We start from the raw sequence: 15,086 nt of genomic DNA, 5'->3' as shown, positions 1-15,086 counted from the left end.
GATAGAGATATGGAACCTGAAGATCTGGGTTTTAGGAAGACTTGGATAAGAACAGAGGGAGTCTTCTGAGTCACTTAAATTTTGCCTTAATTTCCTCCATAAAATGGGTGGGATGTTCTTTGTTGTGCAAATATTCTCTGACTGATATCTGAAGTTCTGTTATCCACAGAATGAAAACCTGCTCTTCCATCAAGTTTCTAACACTTGCTTCTCCCTATGAAGCTTACTCCTGAAATTCATGAAATGAAAGGTGGAGTTCTGGAAAGCAAGTGGGCTGCCCAAGTTAAGAGGAGATGTCAGGTGAGCCTTGCTCCCGCATGTAGACGACAGCCACCATAGCAGAGGTCAGTCAGCTCAGGGACTCTGCAACCTGCAGTTCCAAAGGTCAACAGATTGTTACGTAATCGCTACAGGGTAATTGCAGAAGGATTAAAGATATTTTGCCTTGTTAATTTTAGGAAAGTCAACTGATATTTGTGTTGCTAGCAGGCTACCTGCAGGAAACGTGGGAAAGTCAGAAATACTGGAAGGGTCTCTTACCCTGCTTCTTGAACTCCTCAAACTTCTCTTTCCTTTCCCATTCTCCACTGAAAGAAGTGGTTCTGAATGCCAAAAAAAACCCAACCACCGTCCTCCCGAAATTCTGATTTGATTTGTTTGGGGTGCATCCCTAGCATTGTTTTTTTTAAAGTTCCCACATGATTCTAATTTCTGTTGTAATTGAGAATCACTGCTCTAAAGCCTCCTCACTTTCCAAATGTTACCCGCATGCAGTCCTATGTGGGTTGTGACCTTCATTTCTGTAGGGACTGGAACACAGGAAACATATGCGTTTGCAAAAGGAAGGAATGAATAAGGAAACAAAGGAGAAGAGGAATACACAGTAGAAACACGAGGGGGTGAGGTTGTGATAAATGACAATTTGTCTCTTGCAAACCCTAAATCTCCTTCTACCTCTAAATCTTTTCTATGACAGAGCACTCAGTGTTACCTTGCCACTACTTTAAAAAATACTGTTTTTATCCTGGAATTCCTATCTAAATAGGCCAATGTAGTTTTTTAGACAGTGCCATTGGGAACAATATTTTTCTTCTTTTGAAAGAGTGAAAGGGGAAAGACAATGACCAAATGAGACCATGAAAGGCTGCACCACTGGGTGGCTTTTTGATTATCCCAGGCCCTCACATAGCCATGACCTAACTACAAAGTGAAGCCTTGTTCTTTGAAAAGACACATTTGACTATGTCAGAAAGAACAGCTCAGCAGTAGAATCAGTGGTGTATCTCCCCAAATTGTACATTTTAAATTGATAACCCTCCTCTGAGCATACTTTCTATTATGTCAAAAGGACCCAGAGTAAAGACTTATTCATTTATGACAAGTGATTGGCTAGATATGTTCTCATTAAACTGGATTGTATTTAGTACATGTGGGAAGGGCAGGTATAAGTGGTAAAAGCTGTTTTTTTATCATGAAAGAACATATTTTAGTAGACCAGAGTTGCTGGTAACTATGAAAATTTGATTCCAGAAGGGTTTCATTCAGGAGAAAAATCATCTTGAAGATCAAGGAAATATTGAACATTCATGACAAGCAGCCTTCTCTGTCTCCTAGTGTGCGTGACGGGGACAGGATCAGAGTGTACTGTGATTGTGGTGCATTTGAGCAAGGACCCTGAACTGTCTGCACCAGGACACTGGAGGTGTCTATTAGCTCAGGTTGGCCCAGTGAGGGTGGAGGGCAGTGCAAAAAGTTGGCTAAGAGTACAGAGGTTGGAGTCAACACATTTCTGTGTTAGGATCCCTTTTACCTTTCATTAGATGAGCCTCTACTAAAAGAGAGGGAGGGAGGGAGAGAGAGAGTAGGTGGCTGGAGCTGGGGCTGGGGGGAGAGAGAGAGGTTGAGAAAGAGAGGGAGACAGAAAGACAGAGACCCTGAGCTGAGCTGAGCCAAGAAGGGCTTCCTCCTTAACGGTAGGAGGCCTAACATTTCCAGAAAGAAATGCTCTTCATATCAGAGGCAAACACCTGTGTTTATTATTAAATTTCTGGTCATTACTGAGAACTACGTGGAAAGTAAGCTACAGTTCATAAGAGCTATACATGAACATATAGTTCATAAGATGCTATTTATCTGGTAATCATAGTATATATTTTACTAAGAAAAACACTCAGCAAACCATATATAGCAAAGGCAGATGCTACCCAGAGAAGCAAGTTTCTGTAAATTATCTGACTGTGTAAGAATCATGTAACAGCACAGTCACAAGAATATTGCTTCATAAAAGCATAGCTCTTGAAGGCTTTAAGTGGATATATTTCATCTTTGTTTATAAAATATCTTCGCCTTCAACTTGTGTGGGACACTGTCAAGAATCCTGGATTAGAAAGACACAAGTTCTAATCCCAAATCTTCCCTGGTCAGAGCTGATGTTGAAAAAGCTCCTTAATATTTATGTTCTTCAACATGGGGTTCTGTTTCAGGAAATGGCCAGAGAGCTGAGTTAGACTGTTTTAAAGGTACCTCTTAAACCCCAAGAGTTCTTCCTGATTTTTCATAGAATTTTTAACTCCCTGAAATCTTATAAGAATATTTTGGTTTTCAAAGCTAATATCACAGTTACAAGAATTTGCAAGGGTCACAGATGAACAATTACATTAACAGAATGGCAGGTGATTGTTAACCTTGTCTAGACTTAATTATGAAGTTAGGAAGAGTTCATAATTGTTGAAGAATTTGTGAAGCTGACAATCCTAAGTTTAAGTTTTGTACATGATTGCATAACAGTTGGCAAATTAAGGTTATATCATAATCAAAAACCATTCACCTTTGAAGGAACTAATATAGTAGAGAATTACTGCCGACATAACCCTTCTTTAGGGTTTTCCCACCAACTATTCCTGTTTAACATCTTTAAAATGACTATACATTTAAATACAAAGATGTCATCTTCTATTAAATATTCAACTGCCATTTACCACTAATCAAATATTCATGTCCAAATAATCTTTATTAAGTACCAATGAGTGTGGTGTGGCATATGAGACATATTACATAGAGTAAAAAAAAAAAAAAAAAAGAAAGAAAGAAAAACCCAGAAAAAAACAAAACAAAACCTGGCATAAACATAGATATTCATATAGATAGATGGGCAAGCATAAAATTCTTCAAAGAGAAATGTGGCAGCACTAGGCAGGAATTCAAGATAATAAATGAGTAAAAAGTACAGTACAAATGTTTAACAACTTCCTACTTGTAAAGCTTTCTGACATGACACATACATGTTTTTAGGTTGTATATATGGCACATTTTACCACTTCTCTTAGGACATTCTCTCTGTTATGAATTTTTAGCAGTTGCTTTTCACTAAAGACCTTGAGAGAGTTTTACTGCATCTTCATTATACATAAGCTTTGGTGCTCAGATTTTTATGGTGTTGGATGTGTTAGTAACTCTTTGGGAATAATGGTCATTATAAACCCTCATTGAAAAAGAATTACTGACTGATTTTTGTCTTCTGTCTGTTTCATCATTAACTCCTTTAATTAATGTAATTATCACATTCATGCATTTATGTTTTCATGCATTCATTCACTCATTAATTCTTACATTTATTCAACAAATAATTCCTGTTCTAATCACCAAGACTACACCTTAGAAAACACTTGCTCTCTGCCTTGTGGAAGCTCAGTCCTGGTGGGAGGAAAATGTATTTTTGAAGAGAAAATAGTGTAGAATTATGCCCTAATGGTGGTATGGACAGAGTGCTGTTAGAAAGGCTACCTAAATGTCACCAACAGCCTCACCATAATTAGCCAACAAAATATACCCTCTCCATAGAAAGTTCAAAATAGAATCCACTAAGTGGAACCCAGAAGAGGTCTTAAGGACAGTTCATTTGTGCCCAAACTGCAGCCATATCACCTCAACTTTTCCTCAGCTAATAGTAGGAACCTTATCAGTCCAATATAAGGTTGACAATATGCAACATGTTCAAGGGGCACCAGCATTGGCTACTGTCAGAATCATCTGGTGAGGAGTGGGGGACTTGTCAAAAATACAAATCTATATACTTCCTTCAAATTACCAGCAACTACTGGATAATAGAGAAAGCAAGGGAATTTCAGAAAATCACCTACTTCTGTTTCATTGACTACCCTAAAGCCTTTGTGTGGATCACAACAAACTGTGGAAAATTCTTAAAGATATGGAAATACCAGACTACCTTATCTGCCTCCTGAGAAACCTGTATGCAGATCAACAAGCAACAGTTAGTACCGGACATGGAACAATAGACTGGTTCCTAATCGGGAAAGGAGTACGGCAAGGCTGTATATTGTCACCCTGTTTAATTAACTTTTATGCAGAGTACATCATGAGAAATGCTGGGCTGGGTGAAGCACAAGCTGGAATCAAGATTGCCAGGAGAAACATCAATAACCTCAGATATGCAGATGACACCACCCTTATGGCAGAAAGTGAAAAGGAACTAAAGAGCCTCTTGATGAAAGTGAAAGTGAAGAGTGAAAAAGTTGGTTTAAAGCTCAACATTCAAAAAAAGAAGATCATGGCCTCTGGTCCCATCATTTCATGGCAAACAGATGGGGAAACAATGGAAACAGTGACAGACTGTTTTCTTGGGCTCCAGAATCACTGCAGATGGTGACTGCAGCCATGAAATTAAAAGACACTTGCTCCTTGGAAGAAAAGTTATGACAAACCTAGACAGCACATTAAAAAGCAGAGATATTACTTTGCCAACAAAGGTCCGTTTAGTCCAAGTCATGCTTTTTCCAGAAGTCATGTATGGATGTGAGAAATGAATCATAAAGAAGGCTGAGTGCCAAAGAATTAATATTTTTGAACTGTGGTGTTGGATAAGACTCTTGAGAGTCCCTTGAACTGCAGATCAAATCAGTCAATCTTAAAGGAAATCAACCCTGAATATTTATCAAAGGACTGATAAAGTTGAAGGTCCAATACTTTGGCCCCCTGATATGAAGAGCTGACACTGGAAAAGACCCTGATACTGGAAAAGATTGAAGGCAGGAGGAGAGTGGCATAACAGAGCATGAGATGGCTGGATGGCATCATTGACTCGATGGACACGAATTTGAGCAATTTCCTGGAGATGGTGAGGGACCGGGAAACCTGGCATGCTGCAGTCCATGGAGTTGCAAAGAGTTGGACATGACTGATTGACTGAACAAAAACATATTTCCTTCTGGATATTTGATTTAGTAAGTCTAAATGAAGCTTAGGAATCCATATTTCTAACGTGGGTCTCAGGTAATTCCAATTATTAGCCAGATTTGGGGAAACAGCCCTAAATAAAAAATCAGAATTTCTAACTACATACATGTTTATGTGTGTCCTAGTGGTAAAGAACCCACCTGCCAATGCAGGAGACATAAGAGATGTGGGTTTGACCCCTGGATCAGGAAGATTCCCTGGAGGAGGGCATGGCAACCCCCTCTAGACTTATTGCCTGGAGAATCTCATGGACAGAGAGTCCTGGTGGACTACAGTCCATAGGGTTGCAAAGAGTTGGCCACGACTGAAGTGACTTAGCACGCATGTGTTATATAAAACACGAAAAAAGTGAGGCAGCAGAATCCCAGCTTTAACAGGGTGCTTTTATAAAACTCCAGTTTAACCTTTGAACACTATAGGTAAAAGACGACATTTCATTTTGTAATACTCATTTTTTTTTTTCCTATCAAAGTATGTCCTCTCTCCTAACTTAGGCTTCCTATATAAAATGATTCCACTGTGAGTTTTTAGACTATCTTACATGGCTAATTAAATGTTAAATGAAATAACTCATTTGAGGAAGACACTAATGCTTACCAAGATAAACGTCATTGGTCACAACGTACTTGCAGATGCCCTGACGTCTTTCACCTCTCAGCTCTGGCCTAATGTGCCAGCTCTCCATGAGCTCATTACTACATGGGCTTTAGTGGGAAGGCCTCACCTTGGAGTCGGTCCGTGGAGGCCTTATACCCAGTCCCATTAACTGGGCTTTCCTGCCCTAGCTTGGTTAGACAGATGCTAGTACAATGCTGCTCTAATTTAATAAAACTAAAGCACTTTTTAGGGTCTCTTCAACTTTGGGGTCGCATGGAGTCGGACATGACTGAAGCGACTTAGCAGCAGCAGCAACTTTGTGAACTCACTTAAGTAGCAACATGAGCAAAGGTGGGTTGACCTACAGGGCAAACCTACAGTGAGAACTGGGAGCCAGTCTTCTGTGTCTCACTGTCTTCCGGGGGCCGTTCTACCATAGAGGAGACTTGGCATGAGTTCCTTCATCTTCCTCTTGGTTGCAAAACATCACCTTTCCTCTGATCCTCAACCAACAAATGCCCCAGGAAGATTCCACAGTATATCATCACTTTCAGTTATGAATAGCAATGAGGATTCTGACTCCATTTTTTTGATGTTTTATGCTGACACATTTTAAGCTTGCCTTCACTCTTTGCTCTGTGTCCCACATCAGGGTAAGCTGATTAGAAAATTTGGGTGCTTCCTCCTTTGATACAGGGGAGGGAGATTCAAATCACACAAGCCCCTATCTGCACATATGTGGGTGAACTCTCATCCAATCTCATTCCTTAACCACAATAAAAATTTAGGCCAGTCTCCTTTGCTAGCTCTCACAAGAAATCTTGAATCTATTTGTGGGACATTCCCTGTTTTATCCAGACCTCAATTTTGTAAATATCAATAATAAACTTTCTTATATCTTCTTGCTGTATGTTAGTGTTTGGTATAATCAATCAAAATCACAACTAAACTTTGGGGGGGTGGGGGAGGGTGGGGAGGGTCCATCTGCCTCTGCAGGTGACCGTACTAGTCCAGCTTAAAACTTCAGTACCATATCTGATGTAAAATGTTCCTTTCCTCATTGCCAGTGAGGCTTTAGCTTTAGAACAGTAAAGTGTCTGTGTGTATGTGTGTGTGTATGCAAATGCATGACACATGCGTGCTTTTTTGCTCCTTTCTCACCCTCATCTTAGAGTTAGGATTGACCGGCAAACAGGTTTTGTTTGGGGTCATTTGTTCGGCTCCCTTTACAAAGCCCAACTTCATTTATATCAGCTGACAAGAAAAGGAATAAGAGAGCCAAAACAAGGGCCAGTGAATTGGGCACGTGATTTCAGTTCTTTCCTGCTATTTGCCCGAGTTTGTCTGGCTAACAATGCCTGCCTGGCCTCAATGCCATCCATGTGGTATATGTGCAAATGCTGTTTCTCATGAGGACTTCTGGGAAGTCCTCCCATTTCATGATTCCATTTTCACTCCCCATAGCTCCTACCCCCAGCAGTAATGAATAGAATTCTTGTTTCTGAGGTCAACTTGGCAGGTAAGCATTCCTCCTGGGATGGTTACAGGAAGATGATTAAGGCTGAGCTACTTACTGAAATGCCACAGGAAATATGTATCCGTGCCATGCCAACGACAGGAGCACAGACCGCTCTACTATTCAGCCAGCTCTGGTAGTTATTACTGCGGCAGATGCCCACAGAGCCTACCAAATACTCCCTGGGCTTTCCTCTATTTCTCAGTCCCTTCTGCACTTAACAGTGCACCACGTGACTAGATTTGACCAATAATCTGAGTGGAAATTCAATGTGCACTATCTGGTTAGAGGCAATTAGGAGAAAAATGTAAGTTCTCCATACTTTCTTGTCTTTCACCGGCCACCCTGAAAGCTATGTGTGGAGATGGCAGAATCATAACATGGCTCAACCTGGAACTCGAAAAATTATGCAGAATAGAATCCCTCATCAATCATGTTAAGACACAGAGTGTGAAGAAGAAATAAATATTTGTAATTTAAGCCACTGAAACATGGGGATAAATCTGTCACTACAGCAAAACCTACCTTCCAATCCATCTTGCAATCTACCTAGGCAAATGTTCAAGTATAATTATTTTACATACAGATATTTATGATCTGAGTTTATAGATATACTATATTTAATTATATGTCATGTATATATGATAGAAATATTCCATCAGTTCAGTTCAGTCACTCAGTCAGGTTTGACTCTTTGCAGCCCCATGGACTGCAGCACGCCAGACTTCCCTGTCCATCACCAACTCCTGGAGCTTGGTCAGACTCATGTCCATCAAGTCAGTGATGCCATTCAACCATCTCATCCTCTGTCATCTCTTTCTCCTCCTGCCTTCAGTCTTACCCAGCATCAGGGTTTTTTTTAATGAATCAGCCCTTTGCATCAGGTGGCCAAAGTATTATATGTTACTATTTTATTTTATATATGTTATATAAATAATGTTTTATAAAATATATCCTACATTTCACAAAATACATTTATAAAATGCACTAATATAATACAATTGGTATTAGTAAAACAAATAACGAAACAAAATAAGCATGACTTGAAGCCATAAGGAGTCTGATCATTTAGAAAATAAGTAAATGAGTAATGAGTACATGGTTACCATACTCATTGCAAAACAGACATTATAGCATACACAGAAAAGTGATTCACTCTATGATGAATAAAAAAGGATACACAAGGCAATTTGTAAAACTTGGGAAAGAGACAGACATCTAGATAATGAAGAATGTAACACATCACATCTACCGCATCTCTCTGAAAGAAACAGTCCAAAGTATGAAAGTCTCAGGAAGCTGCCAAACTTTCACAAAGCTGGTGTAATCTACTATGTAGAAGAGGCTGTCCTTCTCTTCATGTTAGAACAGGGCCCAGAGTTTGTGTGAAACTCAGTGTCCTTGGTCAGTAGATTGGAAGTAGCAAGAGAACAAGACCATGCTCTGGTGAAGTGGCCCCTCAACACCTAGGAAGGAGAGTTTGTCATCAGCTCACAAGCCATCTGAACTTCAGCAAGGGCACAGTGCTACTTTATGCAGTAAATTATGTTTGCAACCAGGAGCTTTCATTCTGCAGAATGTTGGAATGGTATTGAATAATGTGTGATCATGAAGGCATCAAATGAAAGTACATTTCATTAAAATGTACATGATAATAGGCGCTCCAAAAAAGACCAGTGCAGAAAGAGACATATCAACGTTTCACTTTTGAGCTCACAGCTCTGACTCCACTCTCCTGAGTGTGGGGCATACGGCCAAGTTTCTCAAGAACTGGAAGGTAAGGGACATCACCCCTTTCTATTCTTGCCTCATCCTCTTATTAAACTCTGGAGTAGTGAATAACAATTTCCTGGTAACACTCCTGGAATAGCACTCATTTCAATATGGTTTATTTGGCAAAGTTGCCTTCAAGAACTGTGAAGGGTCTGAGAGTTTGCCTATTTTCAAGGTAACGAGTTGTAGGGAAAGAGCAACTTAGCCACGGTGGTGTGGTCAGGCTCCCTCGGCCCACAGCCTCTCGCTCTTGCCCCACGTTTTGTAAATAATGTTTATGTAACAGCTGAGATCACTTACGGCGCTGTGCATATGTGTCAGCAGGCGCTTGCTTGCTCATGAGCCACTTTGTGCTGTATGCCTGTAAAAACTTCACCACGAAGACCCTGGCTGCTGCTGCACTGGGGCTGGATTGGACTGACATCATGATTGTGTTACATGAGGTTATATAATGGCTGTGTTACAGTTATGTTGTGGCTGCTGCTACAGCCGCTGTGTTAGCCAGGAGAGAGGCTGGATTATGGCTGTCATGCCTACAGTTCCTACAGCTCCTCAAGTCTCCTTCCAGCCTCTTAGCTCACACCTTGCCTACCCTGGGTTCAGTGAAGAGTGCGGACAGTGTGAACAGTGAGACAATTCGCATCACAAGCTGGATCAGCGAGACACAAGTTATCCTGCCAAGTTTCATGGATGATGGTAGAAGATACAAGACTTCTGAGTCATAGATAAAGGACAGTTTATAACTCACAGCAATAGTAGGAGCTAAAGTATTTTTTCATAGAGCATTTTTACAGCAGTTCCATAAACTCAATTCCATGAGGCAATCTGAAAAGAGCCAGAAGACACCTGCACACACAAAGGGTTGCATCTCGAATCATTTAATAACCATCACTAGCACGCCTGCCCTTTACTCTAGAGGAAGACATCATCTTTATTATCATGGACAGGAAGCATGCCTGTCCTTCGCTCCCAAGGGAGGCATGATCCCTATCTACCAAGGTTCTTCTGCATAAAAATATCATTGAAGAGACATCCTGAAACAAATGGCAGGAACTGCTTCCTTCATAAGAGGTGCAGAAACACAAGAGACTCATGCAGAGTTGTCTCTCAAACATTGTTTGGAAAATATAATATCTGAAGTTTTTGGAAGCAAAAGATATTTATTATAGAAGGCATGTGGGCTGCCCTTCAGATAGAATCCCAGGCCATGATCAGACCAAATGATGATATTTCAGGCTTTGCAAATGCTGGTTGACCACAGTGATTGTAACCTAAATGCCCTGGACAAAAATTAAGAAACAATCTTAATGTCCTCATCTACTACCTAGCTACATGCACATAAACAACAGAATGTAAAGTTTCTGAGAACTATGTCTGCCTCTTTACTGCTAGTTCCTGAAACAGTGTGTAGGAGGAATTCAATAAATATTTACTGATGATGAATGTATCAGGGTGACCTCATTCCTTTTCAAGGATATTGACAATAACAAACATTTTCTGATTAAACCATGGCAGCAGTGTATCAGATAAAGCCACAAATGACATACAAGTAATGTATTTTTACTAATACATAGTTTTTCAGAGTTTAAAAAGACTGATTTCTTTGAATACATATGATTTTCCTTTAGAATGTATGTATTTTCTTTAATTCAAATATTAAAAGCTCTCTATATATTTGATGTGCTTCTGAAAAGATGGAATTAAGACAGTGGAAAGGAGTGAAAGAGGAAGAAGATGAACAAAACTGCACCCACAGTACTATCTGTGTGAGATTAAGGAAGGAAACCATTGAGGCTACAAACAGAGAAGTTTCAAGTATATACAACACCTGTCTGAAGACAATGATAAGAACAAGGATCAAGTAGAGAAGAGACAGTCCCCTAAACTACCTTCAGGCAGATCCATCAGTCCCGCAGAGCTCAGTTACCACTTAGAATAGTCTGCGTTAAGTGTAGAGGAGGAGCAGTACTTAAACCTCTGAGTAGGTTTACAGCAAAGGGAGGAAAAACCCAATTCACTTTTACAAAGAATTTATTCTCTTATTCTCTCACCCCAGATAATTCCCTTATAGCTAGTTATGACATGTCAACTTACTGCCAAAATTAGTAAATACCTACTCCAGATTTACTGTTTGTGATTTATACAATTTCCCAAGAGACAAGCTTCAGGAATCTCATGTAACAGTATGCCAACAAAATGGAAATCATGGAATAGAAAAGAATCTTTAAAATCAATAAGGAGACTTATTTATTCTTACTGTGTTGTTTGCTTTGCATTAATGATCAGTGGAAATAGAATAAGTAGTTTACTACACCCCATAGTTTTGGATTGTCATGTTTTCACTTTCATTTGCCTCTAGATATTTTTTTGTTTCCTCTTTGATTTCTTCAGTGATCCCTTGGTTGTTAAGTAGCATATTGTTTAGCTTCCACATATCTGTGTTTTTTGCACTTTTTTTTCTTGTAGTTGATTTCTAATCTCATAGTGTTGTGGTTGGAATTACTGAGTCTTGCTTTGTGGCCCAGCATGTGATCAATCCTGGAGCCTATTCTACGTATTCTTGAAAAGAACGTATATTTAGCTGTTTTCAGATGGAATACTTATAAATATTAATTTCATCTGGTCTAATGTGTCATTTAAGGCCTGTGTTTCCTTACTGATTTTTCTGATTTTCTGGATGATCATACATTGTAAGTGATGTGTTAAAGTCTACGACTATCATTGTGTTAAGGTTAATTTCTTCTTTTACATCTGTCAATATTTCCCATAAAAATTGAAGTGCTCCTATGTTGGGTGCATATATATTTATAATTGTCTTGTTCTTGGATTGATCCCTTGACCATTATGTAGTGTCCTTCTTCATCTCTTACAGCAGTCTTTATTTTAAAGTCTATTCTGTCTGATATAAGTATTGCAACTCCTGTTTTCTTTTGATTTCCATTTACATGGAATATCTTTTTACATTCCCTCACTTTTGGTCTAATTGTGTCCCTAGATCCAAAACCTATGGGATGCAGCAAAAGCAGTTCTAAGAGACAAGTTTATAGAAATACAGGCTAACTAAAAGAAACAAGAAAAACATCAAATAACCTAACCTTACATCTAAAGCAACTAGAGGAAGAAGAACAAACAAAACCCAAAGCTAGTACAAGAAAAGAAACCATAAAGATCAAAGCAGAAGTAAATGAAATAAAGATGAAGAAAACAATAGAAAAGATCAGTGAAACTAAAAGCTGCTTCTTTGAAAAGATAAATAAAATTGATAAACCTTTAGCCAGATTCTTCAAGAAAAAAGGGAGAGGGCTCAAAAAAATAAAGGTAGAAGTGAAAAAGGAGAAGTCACAAATGACACCACATTAATACAAAGAATCATAAGATACTACTATAACAACTATACATCAACAAAATGGAAAACCTAGAAAAAACTGAGAAATTCTGAGAAAGGTACATTCTCCCAAGACTGAACCAGGAAGGAATAGGAAATATGGACAGACCAATTTAAAGTACTGTAATTTAATCTGTGACTGAAAAACTCCCAGCAAGGGCTTCCCTGGTGGTCCAGTGGTTGAGAATCTGCCTGCCGATGCAGGGGACACAAGTTTGATTCCTGGTCCAGGAAGATTCCACCTGCTGCAGAGAAGTTAAGCTTGTGTGCCACAACTACCGAGCCCGCGCGCCAGAGCTCGTGAGCTGAAAATACTGAGCCCCGAGTGCCCTACAGCCCACGCTCCCCAAGAGAGGCAGCCGCAATGAGAAACCCATGCACTGCAAGGAAGAGTGGATCCTGCTCACTGCAACTAGAGAAAGCCTGAACATGGCAACAAAGACCCAGCCCAGGCAAAATAATAATAACAATAACAACGATAATATTAATTAATAAATAAATCTTTTTAAAAGAAGATTTAAAAAATTATTTAAAAAGATCTTGCAAAAAAAGACTTTCCCAGCAAATGAAAGTCCAGGACCAAAAGTCCAGGCTTCACAGGTGAACTCTACCAAACATTTAGAGAAGAGTTAATGCCAACCCTTTTGAAATTAATTCCTAAAATCACAGAGGAAGAAACACTTCTGAAATCATTCTATGAGGCCTTTATCAACTTAATACCACAAAAAAAGATAACCACACACACAAAAACAAAATTACAGGCCGATATCACTGATAAAAATAGACACAAAAATCCTCAATAAATACTTTAGCAAATTGAATCCCCAACAATACACTAAAGGGTCATACACCAAGATCAAGCGAGAGTTATCCCAGGGATGCAAAGTGGGAGTTATACCAGAAATGAACATTATCAACCTAAAGAATAAAAACCAAATGATCATCTCAATAGATGCAGAAAAAGCTTTTGACAAATATCAACATCCATTTATGACAGAAATTCTCTAGAAAGTAGGAATAGAGGGAACTTACCTTAACACAATAAAGGCCAAATATTAGACAGAACATTCTCTGACATAAACCACAGCAAGATCCTCTTTGACCCACCTCCCAGAGTAATGGAAATAAAAACAAAAATAAACAAATGGGACCTTATTAAATTTATATGCTTTTGCACAATGAAGAAAACTATAAGCAAGGTGAAAGGGGAGACTTCAGAATGGGAGAAAATAATAGCAGACAAATAACTGACAAAGATTTAATCTCCAAAATATACAAGGAGATCATGCAGCTCAATACCAGTAAAATAAACAACCCAATCAAAAAATGGGCCAAAGAACAGACATTTCTCCGAAGAAGAAATACAGATGGCTAACAAACACATGAAAAGATGCTCAACATCACTCATTATCAGAGAAATGCAAATCAAAACCACAATGAGGTACCATCTCATGCTGGACAGAATGGCTGTCATGAAAAATTCCACAAACAATAAATGCTGGAGAGGGTGCGGAGAAAAGGGAATCCTCTTACACTGTTGGTGGAAATGCAAACTAGTACAGCCACTAGAGAGAACAGTGTGGAGATTCCTTAAAAAACTGGAGATAGAACTGCCATACGACCCATTAACCCCACTGCTGGGTATACACACCAAGGAAACAGAACTGAAAGAGACACGTGTACCCCAATGTTCATTGCAGCACTGTTTACAATAGCTAGGATATGGAAGCAACCTAGATGTTCATCGGCAGATGAATGGATAAGGAAGTTATGGTACATATACACAATGGACTTTTACTCAGCTATAAAAAGAACATGTTTGAGTCAGTTCTAAAGAGGTGGATGAAACTTGAGCCTATTATACAAAGTGAAGTAATTTAGAAAGAGAAACACCAATACTGTATATTAATGCATATATCAGGGAATTTGGAGAAGGCAATGGCACCCCACTCCAGTACTCTTGCCTGGAAAATCCCATGGATGGAGAAGCCTGGTGGGTTGCAGTCCGTGGGTCCCTGGGAGTTGGACACGACTGAGCGACTTCACTTTCACTTTTCACTTTCCATGCATTGGAGAAGGAAATGGTAACCCACTCCAGTGTTCTTGCCTGGAGAATCCAAAGGATGGGGAAACCTGGTGGGCTGCCGTCTATGGGGTCGCACAGAGTCGGACACGACTGAAGCAACTTAGCAGCAGCAGTAGGGAATTTAGAAAGATGGTAATGATGATCCTATATGCAAGACAATAGAAGAGAAACAGATCTAAAGAACAGACTTTTGGACTATGTAGGAGAAGGTGAGGGTAGGATGATTTGAGAGGATAGTATTGAAACATGTATATTACCATAAGTAAAATAGATGACCAGTGAAAGTTTGATACATGAAGCAGGGCACTCAAAGCTGGTGCTCTGGGACAACTCAGAGGGATAGGGTAGGGAGGGAGGTTGGTGGGGGGTTCAGAATGGGGGGACACATATGCACCTATGGCCGATTCATGTCAATGTATGGCAAAAACCACCACTATATTGTAAAGTAATTAGCCTCCAATTAAAATAAATTAATT

This window comes from Muntiacus reevesi, chromosome 17 (assembly GCF_963930625.1).
Source record: "Muntiacus reevesi chromosome 17, mMunRee1.1, whole genome shotgun sequence".
In the NCBI taxonomy this organism is placed as follows: Eukaryota; Metazoa; Chordata; class Mammalia; order Artiodactyla; family Cervidae; genus Muntiacus; species Muntiacus reevesi.
This window is presented reverse-complemented; position numbering follows the sequence as displayed.